The sequence below is a fragment of the Lonchura striata genome, chromosome 35, assembly GCF_050655825.1.
Source record: "Lonchura striata isolate lonStrDom1 chromosome 35, ASM5065582v1, whole genome shotgun sequence".
Lineage (NCBI taxonomy): Eukaryota > Metazoa > Chordata > Aves > Passeriformes > Estrildidae > Lonchura > Lonchura striata.
The window spans coordinates 6221319-6237407 of record NC_140737.1 but is presented as its reverse complement, the minus strand read 5'-3'; the positions used below and the strand labels follow the sequence as shown (position 1 = coordinate 6237407).

At 55.8% G+C, this 16089-nt stretch overlaps 1 protein-coding gene across 1 annotated transcript in view; it reads left to right on the top strand.

Annotated features, from left to right (window-relative positions):
- The window catches only part of LOC146764316 (uncharacterized), a 198864-nt gene that overhangs the window by 166074 nt on the left and 16701 nt on the right, over nt 1-16089 (top strand). The window lies entirely within an intron of this gene.

The window sequence follows — 16089 nt, the reverse complement described above, 5'->3', positions numbered from 1 at the left end:
GTTTAACTGGGAAGCTTTACTGGGAACACTGGGAGCAGGCGGGCAGGGGCAGAGTGACAGCAGGGCTGGGGGACACTCAATCCCCCCCAAATCAGCGTGGGGATGGAGTGGGGGGTCCCGGCCGGGCCCGGGGCCACGGGGAGGGGCTGCGGCCGCCGGCGGCTCAGGAGCTCTGTGGGCAGAGAAAAGGGGATGACACCTGACTGGGGGCCCCGGGGAGCACACACACTCCAGAGGAGGGAGAACATGATTCAGGGAATCCCTCAGACTTCCTTGCGCCGGTAGAACCCGATCCCCAGTGCCAGGAGGACAAAACCGAACTCGGGAGTCTCCAGTTCCTGTCAGCATCTTGCTGCGGCAGCATCCAGCAGCATCTCTGCGGTTTCCACAGGGGTCAGGATCTCCCAAAAACTCTCACAGGCACCCAAGCCCCTCCAAGCACCCTACTGGTCGCTCCCAACCCACTCAGGATCCCCTGAAACCTCCCTCTTGATCCCTTCCTCACCTTCCCAGGACCCACCAAAGCCCCTCCTGTCCCTCTCAAGATCCCACAGCCTCCTTCCAGTTGCCCCCACTGCCCCAGGACCTCCAAATCCTCTCCCAGTCACATCCCAGTGCCCTCCAGGGACCCCCAGAACCCCATCCCACCCTCCTACCCTCCCCAGAATCCTTCAAACACTTCCTTAGCCCTTCCAAACCCACAACCTTCTCTCCCGGTTGAAACCAGGCTCTCTCCAGCTCCCTCCCAGTTGCTCCCAGCATATCCCAGTGGCTCTTCCAGCACCCCCAATTCCTCCCCTGTACCCCAGTTCTAGCTCAGGGGGTGCTCCAGTCTGACGTGCTGCACCTGGCAGGTGGAGGTGACCCTGGCCCAGGCTGGGGTTTCCAGCAGCACCAGGAGCTGGTGGGTCCAGTCCCCATTGGGGACCACGTCGGTGGCCACCACAGAGAGCTCCTGCTGGCCCTGGAACCACCTCAGCTGGATGGGAGTAGGCGGCCGGGGCCGGGCTGGGAACTCGAGGGCAGCAGCGAGATGGACACGCTGGGGGTCACTGGGAGAGAGCGGGGACACACTGGGATCAGCTGTGGGGAACTGGGAGAGAGAGGGGAGGGGTGGTGTGGCCTTGGGGCAGACTGGGAATGGACTGGGAAGGACTGGGGTGGCACTTAGAGAGATGGGAGGGGATGGGGGGCACTGGCAGAGAGGGTAGAGATCTCGGAGCGCACTGGGGAGGAAATGGGAATGGGCTGGGAAGGAGTGGGAGGGACTGGGGCGGCACTGGGAGGAACTGGGAATGGGCTGGGAAGGAGTGGGAGGGACTGGGAATGGCCTGGGAAGGAGTGGGAGGGACTGGGGCGGCACTGGGAGGAACTGGGAATAGGCTGGGAAGGAGTGGGAGGGACTGGGGCGGCACTGGGAGGAACTGGGAATGGGCTGGGAAGGAGTGGGAGGGACTGGGGCGGCACTGGGAGGAACTGGGAATGGGCTGGGAAGGAGTGGGAGGGACTGGGGCGGCACTGGGAGGAACTGGGAATGGGCTGGGAAGGAGTGGGAGGGACTGGGGCGGCACTGGGAGGAACTGGGAATGAAGCGCGCGGCACTGGGAGGCCGAGTCCAGCGCGGGGCACGCGGCGCTGCGGGTCTGCCTGGCAACTGATGAGTCATCAGAGACTCGCGCTCTGATTGGCTGAGGGGCGGCAGCGCCACGCCAGGCTGAGATGGACAGCCGGGAGGCACTGGGAGAGACTGGGATGGACTGGGAGAGCCACGGGGTCAGTGGCAGGGACAGAAGGTCTCGGGGATGGGCACAAGGAGGGCTGAGGGCTCTGGGGCGATTCCCAGGGAGGTTTTGAGGGGCCTCAGGGTCATTGCCAGAGCAGGGCTCGAGGGGACACACTCTGCCCCACGCTCACCTCGGCGCTCCGTGAGGAACGGGCTGAGATACTCGTGGTTGTACCGGCAGAGCCAGCCCACCGCAGTCCTTCTTTGCTCCATAACGTGCGGGTCGCTGTTGCAGTACCTGGCTGCTGTCCCTGGAGTCTCTGTCCCATGGTATCTGTGGATACCATGCAAAGGCCTTTTCTGCTTCTTTACCCTGCACTCTCCTTGTAGCAGTTCAGGCTGGAACAAATGGCTCCCAGAACAGGGACCTTGGACAGTTGTCCAGTCCCGGAGAGCGTCTCCTGAAGGTCATCGGATCCGGGATCTTTGGGAATTCAAGCACCGTTTGGGACCAGCTCCAGGAGGAGCTTCTTCCTTCGCTTTGTGAGGACTGTTTCTCCTGGCCTGTCGGCACCCCTTTGGAATTCTGAGGGAAGGCTGCCGCTTTGGAAGGGAAGCTTTCAGAATCCAAAGGACCGGCAGGAGCCCACCAGCCCCCTCGAAGTTTCGCTTTTCCTTTGTGTCCCTCGCATTGGTGAGTACTCGCAGCGTGGGCTGCCAGGTGCCCGGGGGAGAGCACCACACATGAACACATTTATCTTAAGTTAATCCTTTTGCCTCGTGGGGGGGAATTTTGGGTTGTTTGGGGAACATGGACAATCATTTATCCCCAGCTCAACGAGAGATTTATATTCAGATTAAAGCAACCTTAGTACTAGGGAATGTTTCATTTAAAAAGAAAAACTTAAAACTTTTTTCGGTTTTTGTTTGAGCTCTTTCCTGAGGCTTCCCAGGAAGATGTTTTGTCACTTTCATTCTGGGGGAAAGTTGGGTGATGCATTTATGATATACAAGTGGGTGGAAATTATAAAGTGGGCAAGTTTAATCCTATTTTCAATTTGATTTTTAAATTAGTAAAGCCTAAGGGAGAAAGTTGGGTCCCTGGTTCTTGTTCCCCGTGTTCCTCCCTCCCTGATCCTAACCCTGCTTCCCCTATGGGTGGGATGGGAGCCAGACCCTGCCCACGGGCACAGGGCTGTCACCTACTCCCTGCTGCCTCCTGCCCCACTCAGTCCCTCTCTCGGGCTGGCCCTGGCCACTCCAGCCCGAGCCTTCCCCGCTCCCTTGTCCCCGACTGCCCTGTCCCCAGTTTGGTCCCCAGCTCCAGGAATGTCAGTTGTACAGCCCCGCCTCGGGTCCCTCCTCTGTGCTCACAGCCGCGTCGATGGTGTCACCGTCGGGACCAGCCCCTTCTGTCCCCTGCCCACATCCCCGAGTGGGCCCTTGAGGGTGGTTCCCTCCTTCTCCAGCCCATCCCGGTTCCCACGCCGCGGAACCGAACGTGGGCCTGGCTGGAAGCCCGCCATGCTGGCCTGCAGGCCCCGAGTCACCGGGCCCCACCGCTCCGCCGGAGGCTGCGCGCTCCAGCCCGCCCCGACCCACCTTCCGAAGAGGATGAGGACGGCGGCACCCCGGCAGTAACAACAGGCCGGGAGGAGGCTGGACACGGATCAGGGAGGAGCCCTGTGGGATGGGGACCTGGACTTGGTGAGAGATCTCGATTGCCTTGCGGCGCCTGTCGTCATTAAACGGGGAAAGGAGCCGCGATGGGAGCGGATTCCTCACACTGAGGGGAAGGAGTTGAGAAAAGCGGCCAGAGACTACGGCCGCAATTCTCCATATTTTAAAAATGTATTGGACTTAACTTTCACAGGACATATCTTAATTCCCCATTCCTTCCATTACATTACCATTGCATTATTGCAGTGGAAAAAACTTTTAAAGCCAATCCTATCCAAGTATGACTTGAGTGAAGTTTTAGGCGAAGGCCAGGAATGCCTTGAGGCTTTGGCAGGAGAGGGGGAATTTAGCAGACCAGAGGATCAGGTCATGCTGCCCAACAATGTCTTAGATGACATCAAATCTGCTGCAAAGACTGCTCTTTTAAAAATCCCTGATGGAACCACCCTTGTCCAAAACTTTTCTTCAATCCATCAGGGGGTTGAAGAGACATTTGTTAAGTTTGTTGACCACCTCCCAGAGGCCATCGATCGCCAAATTGATAATGTAGAGGCCAGGGATGAACTCCTGGGAAAAATGGCAATGTCTAACGCCAACCCGGAAACCAAAAAGCTTCTCGGAGCTCTTCCCCAAAATCCAGAGCCACTCATCCCACAGATGGTCGACACCTGCACTAAGGCCTCTTCTTCAGAAACTGCTTTAGCCCTGGCCGTGAGCAAAGGGGTGGGGGAGGCAGTGGTGCCCATTAACAACGTGAGGTGCTTGAACTGTGGCCAGTTCGGCCATTTCCAAGCAAACTGCCCTCACTGGCCTCCTGTGCACTTTAACTCACCTCGCTGCCCTCTCCAGAACACCTAGAAATGATCAGCCCTCGCAGCGTCCGGGAAACGGGCGGGGAGCGCGGCGCGGTCCCGCACGGAGACAACGAGCGGCGGCCGCGGCCCCGGGGCCGAGGGCGGGCGGGCGAGGCCGGCGGGCGGGCAGCCCCGCCGGGGGCGGCTCAGAACCGCAGTCCTGGGGCGAAACTGCCGCCCCCGCCCCGCTGCTGCTCCGGAGCTCCTGCGCCCGCAGCGTCCGCGGGCACCGGCCGGGACAGAGCCGGGAAGGAGAAGGGGCCGAGCCTCGGTGCGGCCGCCAGCGCCGGGAGCGGGACGAGCCCCGCACGGCAGCGCCCCAGCACCGGCGCCACGTCCAGCATCACCAACACACACGCAAACCCGCTGGCCAAGGTAAAAAAGTCCTTGCCATGAACGTTCTGGGGACAGGAAATGGTTCAATGTCAAAAACAGATACCGTTTCATAACCCAGAATGATAACAAACAAGATGTGCTTGTTCATCAGACTGCTATAAAAAAGAATAACCCCAGGAAATAACTCCACAGGAGTTGTAGAAATTGTGGAATTTAATATAATACAAGGAAGAAAAGGCCCCCAAGCAGCCGATGTGACAGGACCTGGTGGAGTTCCAGTGCAAGGTAGCAAACATGCACCAAACTGCAAACCTGCAAAATATTACCCATGTCATGGAAGTCCTCCACACTCCTACCGGGGAAATAAAACCCAAAACTAAGAACCAAGTCCCAGCAACAGCCTAAAAGCTGAAAGAGCACAGAACACCGATAATCCGCCCTCCATCCAAGATGCCACCTCCATATCAAAACAACTTTCCAGTCTGATAAGTCCCACTTCTTCTAATACCCTTCCCCAATTCCTGTGGCCTCCCTGCCCCCCTCCCACTTTCCCCTTTTCCTTTCCGTTGTCCTATTACCCCTTTCTTATGTTCCCACAAATTCCTACCTCCTTTTCCCCCTTTCCATGGCCTCCCTCCACTAGTCCCTTTCCCCACAGTTCCTTCATAATACCTGAGGGAGTGTAATTGGGAGGAAAGAAAGGAAGATTTTCCTAAAGTAACCATCCTTTTCTTAAAAGGTAATGATTTCTATTTGGAGTTTCCAACAGGCACACCACCACCTACATTACCTCGTACAGAGTCTGTCACAGCCAGCAGCACTGCCACAGGGGCCAGAGAACCAGTCCCTACTGAAGGCTCCTGACTCCATCTCCTGATAAACTGGACTAAGAAAACCCCACATCCCTCCTGCCAGCTCTAAGAAAATCTATTTGGACATTAGAGACTCAGAATTGTTTGCATTTTGAAAATTGTCGTATGAGCGCTTTTGATTGTTTTTGTCATTTTGTGTTGATTCAGTTGATCCTCCAGAGAAGCTTTCTTAATAATATAAAAAGGGGAATTGTGGGGACCCTGGGGGGCATTTCCCTGGTTTGGGGAGACGCAGGAGGCTTCCCTCAAGGGGCTGTTGGACTCCGTTTGCTCCTTTCCCTGTTCCTGTGTCTGTTCCTGTGTCCCTGGGCCACTCCCTCCCTGTTCCCTGACTGGGCCTCATCTTTGTACTGCCCAGGGACCAGGGTCACCCCCACCCCGACTCCTCAGGACAGGGAGAGCTGAGAGTTGGAGCAGGGGGATGGGTGTGCTGGGGAAAACCCTGAACATCTCACGGCGTGGCTGAATCAAACATCCGTGGATACCATGCAAAGGCCTTTTCTGCTTCTTTACCCTGGACTCTCCTTGTAGCAGCTCAGGCTGCAACAACTGGGGATCATCCAGCCCGGATCCTCCCATGGGGATGGAGCTGGAGCAGCGCACGAAGCTCTGCCCCCACTCAGGACACCCGCAGGGCCTCCCTAGTGTGGAAGTGCTGGTGAGTGACGATCTCTGAATTCCACCTGAAGCTCTTCTGACATTCCAAGCACTCATAGGGCCGTTCCCCTGTTTGGATCCTCTGGTGCCGGATGAGGCTGGATCTCCAGCTGAAACCCTTCCCACATTCCAAGCACTTGTGGGGCTTCTCCCTGCCACGAGGCTTCTCCACCAGCTCCGAGCTCTGCCTGGATCTCCGCCCGCCTTCCTGGCTCAGGGGGGCTCTTTCCTCCCTGCAGCTCCCTGGGCTGGGTTTGCAGCTCCTCCTCCTGCAGCATCTCCGGGGCTTTTCCTCCTCCTCCATCTAGCCACGCGCAGGGAATGACAAATCCTGGTTTGGGGGAAAAACAAGAGGAGAGCACCTTGGACTGGAAGTTCCTCCTGCCCAAGTCCATCCCTAGAACTCAGCAGGCCTCTTGTGTCCATGAAAATCTCCACAATATCAAGGTTCAGCCCAAAACAACTCTCCCAGGAGTTCCCTATCTCTGATCTCTTCAATTTTGGGGTTCCAGAGGTTTCCTTTCCTTGAGATGATGCGGGTCCAATGGCTCCAGGGGTTCCCCCTTCTCAGGTGTCCTGCTTAGGGATGATCCAGGGGCTGTTGGGGCTCCATGAGGTCCCTTCTCCCCTGATGCTCTACTTTGAGATCCCAGGGGTCCCAGAGGTCCCTCCTCTCCAGGCTCCCCCCCTTTCCAGCCAGCCGGGGGTCCCCCAGCTCCAGGATCGCCCCTCTCTGCTCTCCCCACTCCGGGGGTCCCAGGGGTTCCCCTCCTCTGCTCCCCCGGGGGTCCCCAGGACCAATGTCCTCCCCCTGGTGACACTGGGCAATGGCCTCGTGGACTCCCAAAGATCCCCCAAGGGGCTCAGCTTTGGGGTCCTGCAAGATCCAAACCTACACACACACACAGAAAAAAACCTCCCAGGGTTTATTTGGGCCTCCCAGACGACATCTGGGGCTCAATTCCACAATCTGCAAGCTCCCAACACACCCCAATAAAAAACCCTCTCAGGGACCCCCCGATAGATTTGGGGCGAGCTCCCCCTCCCCTCTCACCTGCAGGATGAGCTGGGGGCGATGGTCCCGGGGCCAAGGGTGCTGCGGCCTCAGGGGGCACTGGAACCTCCTGTTTCTCCTCCTTTTCCTGCTCCTGATCCTCATCTTCCTCCTTCTTTTCCTCTCTCCCTCCTCCTCCTCCTTCCTAATCCCACCTCCTGCCCAGTTCCTGCCTTCTGTATATTTAGAGTGGAGCACCTTGCTTGTTTTTAGAGCGAGAACAAAGATCCCAGCGGGAACACGGCTTGCTGGCTTTAGTCAGAAGTAGCAGTGACTAAAGGTCCTGTTTCCTCTGCTGTGCTCCCGTCCTTGTTCCTCCTCAGTGTTCAGGCTGGGCTATGGGGTGTCCCTGTTTGCTGCATTTTCAGAGCTCCTCCTGGAGCCTTTGGGCAATAGGCTGTGCCCTGGGAGGGTTCTTTGTGCTCCTTTGTGACCCAGGAGAACCTTCCGGGCGGTTTCTGCGTGAGCTGCTGCTGTGATGTCACAGGAGCACTGCCACGTCCCCGAGGTGCTCCCGTGGCTGTGGGACACGGAGGCCTCAGTGTCCCGAGTGGCTCTGGGCACTGCTCCTTGCCGGAGGATCCTCCTGCCCGAGGCATTCTCAGCACCAGCCCAGCCCTGACGGGTGTCCTTGTGTGCTTGCAGGGCTGCAGTCTGTAGACGTGTGCAGCGCAGCCAAAATGATCCAGCACGTGGCTGCTGCAGTTTGCACGCTGTACTCTGTGGCTTATTCGGGCTATTTTTTAACCCACTTGGCACGTAAGTCGAGGTTTTCCCTCGGTGCTGTGGCTTTGGGCTTGCTGTGTGCTTTCTGTTCTCCCTCTGGACCCGAGCTGACTTTGTAACCAAATGGCCATGAAGGCACCATTGCTTTGGGAGAGCTCCTGGCAGCAGCTGCAGCTGAAAAAGGGGGTGTCTGCAGCCAGCGGGGCGTGCACAGCATTTGCAATGAGCCCTGGGGGGTTCTGTTCCCTCCAGCGGGGAGTCTGTGGCAGCAGAGCCGGGAACTCCCTGCCCAGCCAAGAACCGACCCAGCCCAGCATTTTGTGCTGTTCTCTTGCTGTGGGAAGGGACTGTGGCTCCTGGAGGGACGCTGGGAAAGCAAAATGCTCTCTCGGGGTTGCCTTGCTCCATGGCATTTCCCACCACAGGCAGTTTTTTCCTGACAGCATCGGGTTCATGTTCCCTCTCCCGTTGCAGGGCACCTCATGTGTGGATTCCAAGCAGCTCCTCCTCCGGTGAGTGGGAAAGGAACCTTCGGTGTTTGGAATTGTGCAGCAAGCTGTGAGCTCGGCGTGTGGCAGCCGAGTGCCAGCCTGGGAGGCTGAAGGAAAGTTCCTGTCAGAGTCTTTGCAGCAGCAGCAGCAGCAGCGGGATCCCAGCAGATTTCTCCTTTTCTGCTGCAGAGCTTTTGAAGGGCTGCAGGTCTGGTTTTGCAGGCAGAGGATTGCTTGCTGGCTTTAGCCACGGTGGAATATGGAATTCCCAACAATAAGTGGCAATGTCGACTTTAGCCCATTGTTAGTTTGAAGGGCTCCAAACGCAATTTCTGCTTTGTGCGGCTGGATGTGCAGCTGAGGATAAATAAGGTGGTCACTGAGATAGAACTTCCTGTCCCTCACGCTGCCGTCTGTCCACAGGGCACAAAAGCAGCACCAGCCCCTCCTCTGGCTCCCTCTGCTCCCAAAGAGGAGGCCAAAGAGGAGGAAGACAGCAGTGAGCTCCCCACTGTTCTCGGGGACGCTGGTGAACTTCCCTCGGTGCCGGGAGATGACAGTGAACTTCCCGCTGCTCTGGGAGACGAGGGCGAACATCCCGCGCTGTGGGAATACAGCGGCGAGGCTCCCGCGGCGTGGGACAAGGACAGTGGACATCTCCCGGCGTGGGACGAGGGCGGTGGATGTCCCCTGGTGCGGGACGAGGATGGCCAAGCCCCCATGGTGTGGGATGAGGACAGAGGACATCTCCCACTGTGGGATGAGGACAGAGGACATCCTGTGCCTTGGGAAGAGGAGGCTGAACTTCTCCCAGCATGGGAAGAGGACAGTGAATGTCCTGTGGCTTGGAAAGATGATGGCGAACCTGTAGCGTTTTGGGAAGAGAATGGAGAACCTCCCTGTGCTTGGGAAGAGGATGGAGAACCTCCCAGTGCTTGGGAAGAGGACACTGATCCTCCCTGTGCTTGGGAAGAGGACACGGAACCTCCCTCCGCTGTGGGATCCTGGGCTGAAGGTTCTGACAGCAGCACAGCCCTGCAGCCAGAGGGGAGAGGGGAGTGGTGCCTGGTGCAGCTGAGTACGTCTGCTCTGTTCCTGTGTTCAGAGCAGGGGCTGTGTGTGTGTCTCGGCATCAGCTGCAGCCAGCGTTGCTCTGCAGCTGAATGTCACAGGGGCATTTATTGTCCTTCCCAGCTGAGACCAAGGGGCTCACGGCCCCAGGGAGTGGGGCTGCATTCTGGCTCTGCTCTGGCGGGGTCTGGCTCTGGGAGGGAGCCTCTTCCACGTGGTTTCTTTCAGGGAACATCGTGAGCGTGGAGGAGCCTGCCGAGAAATACCTGGAAGTGGAGCAGATTGGCCAAGGGTAAGTGCACGGCAGCTACTTCTGCACAAGCAGCCCAGGGGCTGTGCTGGTGCAGGATCAAGGGAGAAGTCAGGAGAGCTCCAAACACCTTCAGACACTGGGGTGCCATCCTGCTGTCTCTCAGTCCTGATCAGAATTGAGAACTGTGGTCAGAAGGAGCCGTCACAGGCCCCTGAGGCTGGCAGTGTCCTGCCTGCAGCAAGGAGCAGGACCTGGGTGATCTTCTGTGTCTGGAACTGGATTGCTTGAAAGAGCCACTCACCATCTGGTGACTGTCAGAAAACAGTTCTCAAGGAGATTTCCTTCAAATATTTTACTTCAAAAAATGTTCTCTGGTCAGCATTAACAACCTAATGGTTTAGAAACAGGAACCAGCGATGAACTAATGAGTGCTCTATTCTAGCACAGCTCATAGAGCCCATACATTCAGCAACAGACACAGAGCTGGTGCACTCTGGGGGAAAATGCATCACCTGCCTGATGGCAGGGCCCTTGTGGATCCTGCAGGTCTTAGGCAGGAAATGGAAAAGGATGAAATGCATTCTTTTCCAGTTCTTTAGACACCCATTGCTCACTTCAGGTTTTGAACTAAAGCAATTCAGCGTGGAGATTTGGGATTTGCTCCAGCCCAATTCCTTCGTGTTGGGTCTCAGTTTTCTCTTGCACACCTGCCATGGCAGAGGGCTGGTGGCTGCTGTGCTGTTGTTGCAAGGGTCGATGCACCCAGGTGTTTGTGAGCGCTGCAGGCAGCAGAGATCTCCTGTCTGGGTTAGCTTTCACTCCCAGGGCCTCAAGCACTGCTTCTTTCTTCTCTGCTGTTTTGTCTCCAGGGCTTTCGGAACCGTTTCCAAAGGACTCGACAGGGCCACTGGAGGAGAGGTCAGTGCCAACACGCCCAGCACGTCTGGCAGCTCTGCAGGGCTCTCCCCTCTGCTGGGAGCTGTGGCTGGAGCTCTGGGGGCCAGCAGAGCTTTCCTGCACAGGCTGCTCCTCTGAAGGCAGAGCAGTGTCAGCCTGCAGAGCACAGCTGGGACACACTTGGTCCTTCTGGAGTGCCCAAAGGGATGCAAGGAGGGCAGCGGTGTCTGTCAGAGCAGGACATGCTGGCTTGCTCTTCATATCTAAAAGTGTGAATGGATCAGTGCTGGAGAATGAGGCCCAATTTATCTTCACCCCAGCCGCAGACAGGAACACTATTTAGCAGTTTTTCCATCCAGCCTTTCATCTTCAAAGGGTACCTCAAGGCCTAATTAGGGAGAGATCCTTCTTGGGCTCAATTTGGGGCTTCAGTCCCACTTCAGCTGTCCACAGAGAGAGAGGGATAGAAATGAGAAGATGGATGTTCAGGGCAAAGTTCTCTCCGAAACCCTGCAGTTGTTTGGGTCTGGGGTCAGTGACAGCCTGTGACAGGGATCACCTGAGCAATGGATGTGTGTGTTTGCTTTGTTGTGCAATCCCAAACAGAGCAGCTGCATCTGAAATCATGACCAAATCCCATGCAATTGCTAAAGGGTTCCTGGCTGTTTTGCTCTGTTTTCACAGAACCAGAATTACCTCCTGCTTGCAAAATGTGTTTGAATAATAATGAGAATGTTGAGGCCATTTGAGAAGACTGTAGATGCAGAGAATGTGGTTAGAGCTTGGAGGCTGACAGCTGAGGGGCCATTTCTGCAGAGCTTGCAAGGCCAAATGTCTCTGGCCGTGTGTCCTGTAAGCAGCCCCAGCGAGCAGAGCAATGGGCTGTGGGAGTGGCCCTTGCTGAGCTCTGGTGCCCATCCCAGGGCAGTTTGGCACAGCCCGGCTCCGTCGCTCCAAAAAGCCTCGCCCCGTGTTGGCTGTGGCCTCCTGCCACAGACTCCTCCAGTTAAAGGTCTGCAATGTCCCCTCAGGTGGCCATAAAGAAAATGAGTCTCAGAGGGCAGAACGGGGAACGCGCTGTGAATGAGCTCCTGCTCCTGAAGGACAAGAAGAACCCCAACATTGTCAACTCTTTGGACAGGTGAGTGCTCCAGGCCTCATCCCGTGCACGGGCCCTGCCTTAACCTTTCCTGGCACCCGTAGTCTGTAGCCTGTTTTGAAAATGCCTGACCCAGCCGTATCTTCCCAAAACAGCAGCCTGGCAGTTCGCTCCCTCCATGTGCTTTGGTTGCTTTGGTTTGGTTTTTCCTTCAAGTTGACCCCGTTTTCTGTGTCTTACAGCAAGTGCTGATAAACCACAGCAGAAATTATTTCCATTGGCTTCTTCTTCCCAGCCCTTTTCCATTGCTGCAGATGCCAGGAAGACCAGGGCCTTGTTTCCAGAAATGCCTCATTTGTCCATTTTGCACTGGCCTTGCCTGTTTCTGAAGGGACTTTCTGAAAGGTTTTCTGATTGCTTTTGTCCCAAGTGCTGCACGGCCTCCTCCCCTGGATAACCCTGGGGGTTGTGGTGCCTTGTTCTGCAGGGAATGGTGGAACTGATGAGCTCAGAAGCTGAACCAGCTGGGGGCCAGTGTTGTGGTTCCACACTGATCTGGGCTGTTGCTAAACTGCATTTTTCACCTGCTTGCCAACCAAGGCCTCTCCTTTCTCACAGGGGTCTCCTCCTTTAGACTGTGCAGATTCCAAGGACTCTGCAGCCTGGCAGGAATGTCTCTCCATCTGATTCTGTCCTCATGAACAAGTGACCTGGAAACAAAACTCCACTCCAGGCTTTTCCATGGGGGAATTGAGCACTGCACATTCGTCTCCATGCCACTGCTTTCCTCTTCCAGCTTCCTTGTTGGCGGAGATCTCTGGCTGGTGATGGAATACATGGATGGAGGAACTTTGCAGGACGTTGTCAGACAGACACGCATGGCTGAAGGAGAGATGGCAGCTGTCAGTCGGGAGGTGAGGGATCCTGCCTGTGGCTGCCACGGCTTGGGCACGATGGTCCTTCCACACAGGTGTAAGAACAGGAGTGGCTCCATGCTCAGAGCTCTGTTTCTCTGTTGTTTTTATGAGCTGGAGAAGAAAGAGCCTCTGCAGTGAACGGCCTGCCAGCATCGCTGCACTTCTGCTCTGTTCTTGCTCTCTTTCCTGCTGTTGTGGCACTCTCTGTCTGTTCTGGATTTGATGTGCTGTTCTCAGCTTTGCCTTGAACCGTTTGCCTGGAGCCTGTCTGCTCTGCACTCCTGGCCTGTCACAGCAAAGCTGCTGCTGGCAGAATTCGGAACTGTCCTTTCTTGTGTGATAGATTCCGGCCATTGGTTTTTGTCCTGGTGTTTCTTGTTCTCTCTCAGTGCCTGCAGGGCCTGGATTTCCTCCATGCGAACCGGGTGATCCACAGAGATCTGAAGAGCTCCAACATCCTCCTGGGCATGGCCGGCTCTGTCAAGCTGGGTGGGTGTTCCTGGCCAGGCACGGCGCTCCCGGGTGCGGCTGTGGGGCTGCTTCCCAGTGCCGGCCAGAGCCCCACAAGGGCTGCTGGGGGCACTGCCCGGCCCCTGCTGCCAGCTGAGAGCGGCTGCCCCTGCAGAGAGCTCCGGAGAGCAGCAGGGTGCCAGGGGTGGCTTTGCTCTGTGTATGGCCCTGCCAGAGGGGCAGGAGTTGGAATCTAAAGCTTCAAGGGAATCAGTAAAAGCCACTGCACGAAAGCTGAGGGTTTCTTTAAGGGTCCAGTTCCACCTTCCCTTGGCTACAGCCCTGAGCACTTTTCCAGCTGACTTCACTACTGCATTCTCAGACTGAGAGTGGGGCGTCTTGGTGCTTGGTTTGCTCATTCCAGCTGCCTTTGACAGTGTTTGTTTCTGTCCTCAGCTGATTTTGGCCTCTGTGCTCAGCTCAGCTCTGAGCAGGACCGGCGCAGCTCCATGGTGGGCACTGCTCACTGGATGGCCCCAGAAGTTGTGACCAGTTCTCCTTATGGCCCCAAGGTGGACATCTGGTCCTTTGGCATTGTGACCATCGAGATGGTGGAAGGAGAACCTCCTTACTTCAAGGAAACGAGGGCCATGGTAAGAGGCAAATTCTCCAGGGGCTGCAGAGCCCTGTGAGCACAGGGTGACCCTGCACTGGGAGCAGCAGCTGGAGGTTTCTGCACCTGGGGAAGGGAATTCCCAGAGCACTCGGGCCTCAACACAGACAAATATTCTGCAGTCTCCAGCAACAATTTGCTTTGGGATTTACGCTGTTGCAGCTCTTCTGGCTGTGAGGATGACCTGAAAATGTGATGCAAGTGCATCAGCTCTTTCCAATGGCTGTGGCAGCACCAGGGTTTGGGATTTTTGGTTGGCACAGGACAATGAGCTGTGAGCAGCATCTCTGCCAGGGAGGAAAGTGCTCCTGGAGCTGGGGCTGAGAACCTGGGGTCGCTGTGAGCACCTGTGGGTGGGAAGGAAGCTGGCAGAGTGCTGAGGTTGCTTTTCCTGCAGGCTCGCGCTCTGATCCGGCACAACGGGACCCCGCAGCTGCAGGAGCCCCGGCGCCTGTCGGCTCTGCTGCGGGACTTCCTCGAGTGCAGCCTGGAGCCGGACGAGGAGCAGCGCTGCTCTGCCCAGGAGCTGCTGCAGGTGAATGACGAGCAGCTAAGGGGAAGCAGCAGCGCCAGGGAGGGGTTTTCTGCTGGGGCCCCTCCGATAGTCTCCAGCCTCGCTGCGTTCCACACGCAAAGCAAGCAGAATCCTCGCCGGGTTTGGCTTGGAAGGGTCCTTTCGAGGGCATCTGCCCCTGGTGCCCCACAAGGAGCAGGGCCATCTTCAGGCAGGTCCGGTGCTCAGAGCCCTGCCTGGCCTGAGCTTGGATGTTCCCAGGGAGGAGGCACCTCCCACATCTCTGGGCACCTTCTGTCAGTGTTTCCCCACTCTCCTGGCAAAAATATTCTGCCTTAGATCTAACCTGAGCCTGCTTCCCTCTCCTGAGTTTCAGACCATTTCCCTTTGTCCTGTTGCAACAGAGCCTGTGAGGAAGTTGGCTCTGGAAAGTAACAGTTCATTTCTTTATTTTTTATCCTTTGGGCAGCACCCATTTTTATCATCAGCCAAGCCTCTCTCCAGCCTGACCCCTCTGATCATCTCAGCAAATCAACTGAGGGAGCAGCAGAGGAGATGAAGCACTGGAGGACAGCTTTTAGTTACAGTAGTTAGTGAGGACAACTAGTTAGTGATGGTAGTTAGCAGTGCTAGTTGGTTATGGTAGTTAGGACAGCCTGTTTGTTACGGCTCTTATGACAGCCTGTTTGGTATGGCAGGTTTTTGAATAAAAACTCTCTTAAACCTCAACTCCCTTGAGGTGTCCCTTCCTCCTCCCTCTGTGACTCGACTGCCCGGAGCAATGTGAGGGGAGAGCGGGCCCAGCCTGGCCCAGAGCTGAGCCCCAGCAGAGCCCTGGCAGAGCCCAGAGCAGCCTCGGATCTGCAGAGTCAGCCTGGGAGGAGGCGCTCGGAGCCTTCTGGGCTGCACCCGACTCTTGGTTACAAACTGCGTGTGCTGGAAAATGCCACCGGCTCTGCCGGAGGGCAGAAGGGGCCCGGGGAAGGCCCCAGTGCTCCCTGCAAGGGAAACACCTGCCCTGGGTTTGTTATAGAGAACTATGTAGTTGGTGGCTTTTGCTCTTATGTCTTGACTTCTGCAACTTATTCTTAATCACAACGATTTTGATACAGTACAATTTGTAATCACTTTTAACTGCTTTTGCTGTAGTATAATTTGTCAGCTTTTTGTGGCCAATGCCCTGGCCCCTGTGTAGCTCATATCCTCAGAACATCATTCATGGCTGATAGTTTAGTTTGTGCACAGTGTGAAAAACATACATACTAGTTTTGGCTTTTGCAAAATATTGAAGTGGATGCCATGTGTTGTGCATTAGAATGTTAACTTTTGCAGAAGTAGCTGTAGTTGTGAAATAATAACTAATGCTATTATTTTTGTGTGTGAACTCAAAATGTCTCTCAGACATTTTTAGAGGTTCCAGGCCTTGGTCAGAAGCATTCTAGATCCTGGCAGACAACTGAAAAACAGTTGTGATTTTGAGTTTGAGCCATGGAATGAATTGCCAACTTTGGAGGTGGAACAAGCAATCACAAAAGGTGAGATAGTATAGTAAAAGTAGTTACAAAATAGAGGGGAATTTTTTTTAGTATTGTACAGGGGGGTTTTAACACATGTACAGGGGGGTTTTCACTTTGTACATGGGGGTCAGAAGTTCTGAGATGGAGGAAAGTGGGCTGATCCTGTTCTTCCTCCTTCTTTTTCCTTACCTCCATGTTCTTGGTGATGTTGGCACTCACAGATTGGTTTAGAATAGAAAAACACTTGGCAACGTAGGTAGTAGGTATTGGGGAATAATTGTAAACATGTTATACGTAATATATCT